This window comes from Triticum aestivum, chromosome 2A (assembly GCF_018294505.1).
Source record: "Triticum aestivum cultivar Chinese Spring chromosome 2A, IWGSC CS RefSeq v2.1, whole genome shotgun sequence".
Lineage (NCBI taxonomy): Eukaryota > Viridiplantae > Streptophyta > Magnoliopsida > Poales > Poaceae > Triticum > Triticum aestivum.
Window position 1 is genome coordinate 204623805 of NC_057797.1, and position 5654 is coordinate 204629458.

Sequence of the window (5654 nt, forward strand, 5' to 3'; positions counted from 1 at the left end):
CAAGTGCGGCACCCCGAACTTATAGCACTATATGCATCGGCTCCGAATCATGATTTGGGTCAATAGTTGGGTTTGCCCGGCTCCTATGTTTTGGTGCCTTACGTTCCGCTATATCGGCTAAGGTAGCACTAGGAGAACCACTGCGATTGTGCCCCGGTTCAGCTGGGTTAAGCACCTCAGTGGAGAAAGCTAAAACTGACTGTCATGATGAGGCGAGAGACCGGTCGCTGTTCGAGAGGTTTTTCGAGTCCCTAAAGACTTATGCCGCTTCGAGCGAGGAGCTGGCTTTGTCCGGCCAAGGCGTGGATAGCGCCCCGAACTCGGTCTTCCGAACTAGGGGCTTCGCCGAAATTTAAAATTATAGAGTTCTATGCCTAAGTGAGAGTGTTCAAGCATTATAGTCCGATTGCCTGGTTTGTTGTGCTGAGTGCCTCCCTCGAAGGACCCAACTATGGGAAAAAGAGCGCTCAGGTTTATCCCGAACACCCCAGCACTAGTGGCATGGGGGCAGAAGCCGATGACTGGCCATCTCTCAATTTTTTTATAAACGGCCTCACAGAAAGTAATATTTTAAATTCAATAAGCATTGCTTAGCGCATATGAACAAGTTTTCAGCGCACAGGATAAACACGAGCGAGTTCATTCAAAAATCACATCCTTGGTACATTCATCCGCCACAAGGCGGACACCTGCAAGAACATCCTTGTAGTAGTTCTCGGGCTTGCGATGCTCCTTCCCCGGCGGCGGCCCGTCCTTCACAAGCTTCTCACCGTCCAGCTTACCCCAGTGCACCTTTGCACGGGCAAGGGCCCGACGGGCACCTTCGATGCAGACGGAGCGCTTGATGACCTCGAGCCTCGGACAGGCCTCCACCAGCCCGAAATAGCTCCCAGGCAGGGCCTCTCCGGGCCACAGTCGAACTATGAAGCCCTTCATGGCCTGTTCGGCCGCCTTGTGGAGCTCGACCAGCTGTTTCAGCTGGTCGCTCAAAGGCACAGGGTGTCCGGCCTCAGAATACTAAGACCAGAACACCTTCTCCGTTGAGCTGCCCTCTTTAGCTCGGTAGAATGCGGCGGCGTCGGATACGCTGCGGGGAAGATCTGCGAATGCCCCTGGAGAACTCCGGATTCGGGTAAGTAACAAGTAGTTTACTTTTATATTTCTGCTTTGCATAAAGAATGCCTTACCCGCTGCTATCTTCCTCATCTCCTCCAACTCTTGGAGGGCCTTTTGGGCTTCGGCCTTGGCAGACTTGGCAGTCTCAAGGGCCGTCACAAGCTCGGATGCTTGCGCCTTTGACTCAAGCTCCAAACTCTCATGTTTTTTCATGAGAGCCTGAAGCTCTTGCTGCACCTCGCCGACCTGAGCCCCAAGTCTGTCTCGCTCGGTGCGCTCCGCGGCCATTTTCTTTTCGGCCTCAGACAGCGCCTGCTTAAGGGTCTCCACCTCAGTCGTGGCCCCTACAATAAGCAGTACAATCTTGTTATTTTTTTTGCAATCGCGCCTTTTTATAGGCACTTTTTCTGTAAGGTATTTCTTACATTCTTTCTCCTCGAGCTGCCGCTTGGCAAGGCCGAGCTCTTGCTCGGTCCGCTCGAGGTCCTGCTTCAGGACACCCACCTCCGCAGTCAGTGCGGCGGTGGATAGCAGCGAAGCCTGCATACGCATATTGACTCTTTTTGGTTAGACTCCTGCGATATTTAATAGATCCTCTATTCGGCTTTTCTTTCCGAACGCCAAACAGAGCATCAGGGGCTACTGTCTATGCGGTAATATTTTACATATTTTTACTTACCTCGAAGCCTGTTAGAAGGCTAGCGCAAGCTTCAGTCAGTCCGCTCTTGGCGGACTGAACCTTCTGGATCACCGTACTCATAATAGTACGGTGCCCCTCGTCGATGGAGGCGCCGTCAAGCACCTCCAGCAGATTGTCCGGCACCTCCGGTTGGACGGAGGCCGCCGGCTCAGAAGGCTTGCTCCTCTTGGAAGGAGTTCGCCTACCGCGGTCCGGAACTGTGGAAGATTCCGGCGCGGTGTCCGGCACAAAGCCGGACTTGGAGCCCTGGGGGGCCTTATCCCCTTCACTCCTGGAGTCCGGGAGGTTGCCTTGCGGCTCCTCCGGGACCACCTCCTCCTGCCCCGGAGCTTGTCGCGACGCCACTTCGGCGTCATCTGCAGTGCGGGGGGAGACAGCGGGCGGAACTGAGTTCACGTCCGATGAGTCCAGGGAGCCGCCCGACGATTTGTTGAATTCGGCCCGGGGCGGGCTGCATAATTACGTTCGACATTAGGGAAAGCTGTGCAACAAAGGAACATCATGAGTTACTCTGATATCTGAACTTACGATTTCGCCGGACGCTTGGCCCTGTTTGGCCACTCCTCTTCGCCCTCTTCGGCGTTGGGGGAGTAGTCCGGCGGAGGGGTCTTCCTTTTCCTAGACCCCTCGGCCTCCCCCGTTGGGGCGGCCTTCCTCTTCTCTCCTCCCTCCGCTGGGGGGGAGAGTTTTCTTCTTCCTCCTCCTCGTTTTCACAGGAAGAGGGCGTCTCGGACTTGTCGGATGACGAGTCCGACACCACCACGTTACGGGCACTCTTTCGAGTCCCCGTGGTCTTCTTCTTCTTGGCCTTCTTTTCCGGCACCACATAAGGCGCCGGAACCAGCAGCTTCACTAGTAGAGCTGGGGCTGGGTCTTCGGGCAGCGGAGCCGGACAGTTAATCGGTCCGGATATCGCCCGCCAAGCCTGTCAAAGGTAGGGGAGTTTAGATCCCGCATAGAGTCAAACTATGAAAAAAGCTTAACATCCTGTAAAAGGTGAAGATAGCTTACCTCACTAGTGTGACGCTGCGAGCTGTATCCGCGGTCCTCGGAAGCGGATGCGGGAGCCTCGGCGCCCTTGAATAGCACCTTCCAGGCATCTTCGTACGTCGTGTCAAAGAGCCTGCTAAGGGTTTGGTGCTGCGCCGGGTCGAACTCCCACAGATTAAAATCCCGTTGTTGGCACGGGAGGATCCGGCGGACGAGCATAACCTGGATTACATTAACAAGCCGGATTGGCTTGTTCACCAGGGACTGGATGCATGTTTGCAATCCGGTCACCTCTTTTTCGTCACCCCACGACAGGCCCGTCTCTTTCCAGGACATAAGCCGCGTGGGGGGTCCGGATCGGAACTCGGGGGCTGCGATCCAGTTCGGATCGCGTGGCTCGGTGATGTAAAACCACCCGGATTGCCACCCCTTTAGGGTCTCCACAAAAGAGCCCTCGAACCATAGGACGTTGGCCATCTTGCCCGCCATGGCGCCTCCGCACTCCGCCTGGCTGCCGCGCACCACCTTGGGCTTGACGTTGAAGGTCTTGAGCCAGAGGCCGAAATGAGGGCGGACGCGGAGGAAAGCCTCGCACACGACGATAAACGCCGAGATGTTGAGGATGAAGTTCGGGGCCAGATCGTGGAAATCCAGGCCGTAGTAGAACATGAGCCCCCGGACAAATGGGTGGAGTGGAAAACCCAGTCCGCGGAGGAAGTGGGGAAGAAATACTACCCTCTCATGGGGCCTTGGGGTGGGGAGAAGCTGCCCCTTTTCGGGAAGCCGGTGCGCGATGTCCTTAGACAGGTATCCGGCCTTCCTTAGCTTCTTGACTTGGCCCTCCGTAGCGGAGGAGACCATCCACTTGCCTCCCGCTCCGGACATTGCTGGAGAAGGTTGAGGTGGGAAGTGCGGGCTTGGGCGCTGGAGCTCGAGCGCGCAGGAGATGGATAGGCAAAGGAGGAAGAAGGCGTAGGTAAAAAGGTGGATCCTTATCCCCTTATATGGGCGGATGCGGTTGTGCGTCCCCACCAGCCTAGTAAAACTCGCTTGCCTCCCAAGCGCCGTGATAAATGGCGCGGTTGGGTTACCCACGTCCGTATTGATGAGAATCCCGTAAAAGGGGTACACGATCTCTGCTTTGACAAGACGTGCCAAGGAAACCGCCTCGCAAAACGTGCTGAGGTGGAAAAGTAAAAACGATTCGAGTAAAGGACTTGGCCGTAGTGTGATGACGCACTGCGGAATACGTCAGCAGATTTGATTTGTGTTTATATTATTCTCTCTATGGAAATATGTGGAAACTTATTTTGCAGAGCCGGACACTACTCTTGGTGTTTACAATCTTCTATGAAGGACTTGGAGGAGGAACCCGCCTTGCAATGCCGAAGACAATCTGCGCGCCGGACTCGTCGTCATTGAAGCCTGGTTCAGGGGCTACTGAGGGAGTCCTGGATTAGGGGGTGTTCGGGTAGCCGGACTATACCTTCATCCGGACTCCAGGACTATGAAGATACAAGATTGAAGACTTCGTCCCGTGTCCGGATGGGACTTTCCTTGGCGTGGAAGGCAAGCTTGGCGATGCGGATATTCAAGATCTCCTACCATTGTAACCGACTCTGTGTAACCCTAACCCTATCCGGTGTCTATATAAACCGGAGGGTTGTAGTCTGTAGGACATCAACTCCATATACAACAATCATACCATAGGCTAGCTTCTAGGGTTTAGCCTCCCTGATCTCGTGGTAGATCTACTCTTGTACTACCCATATCATCAATATTAATCAAGCAGGAGTAGGGTATTACCTCCATCGAGAGGGCCCGAACTTGGGTAAAAACATCGTGTCCCTTGTCTCCTGTTACCATCCGGCCTTGACGCACAGTTCGGGACCCCCTACCCGAGATCCACCGGTTTTGACACCGACACATGGCCTCGGAACACGGAAGACCGAAAGGTCGAGCATGAGTCATATAGAAGATACGATCAACATGAAGATGTTCACCGATGTTGGCTAGTCCGTCTCACGTGATGATCGGACACGACCTAGTTAACTCGGATCATGTTTCACTTAGATGACTGGAGGGATGTCTATCTGAGTGGGAGTTCATTGAATAATTTGATTAGATGAACTTAATTATCATGAACTTAGTCTAAAATCTTTACAATATGTCTTGTAGATCAAATGTCCCATGTTGTCCTCAACTTCAACGCATTCCTAGAGAAAACCAAGCTGAAAGACGATGGCAGCAACTATATGGACTGGGTCCGGAACCTGAGGATCATCCTCATAGCTGCCAAGAAAGATTATGTCCTAGAAGCACCGCTAGGTGACGCACCTGTCCCACAGAACCAAGACGTTATGAACGCTTGGCAGTCACGGGCTGATGTTTACTCCCTCATTCAGTGCGGCATGCTTTACAGCTTAGAATTGGGGCTCCAAAAGCGTTTTGAGAGACACGGAGCATATGAGATGTTTGAAGAGCTGAAAATGGTTTTTCAAGCTCATGCCCGGGTCAAGAGATATGAAGTCTCCGACAAGTTCTTCAGCTGTAAGATGGAGGAAAATAGTTCTGTCAGTGAGCACATACTCAGAATGTCTAGGTTGCATAACTGCTTGACTTAGCTGGGAGTTAATCTCCCGGATGACGCGGTCATTGACAGAATCCTTCAATCGCTTCCACCGAGCTACAAGAGCTTTGTGATGAACTTCAATATGCAGGGGATGGAAAAGACCATTCTTGAGGTGTATTCAATGCTGAAATCAACAGAGGTGGAAATTAAAAAGGAACATCAAGTGTTGATGGTGAATAAAACCACTAAGTTCAAGAAAGGCAAGGGTAAGAAGAA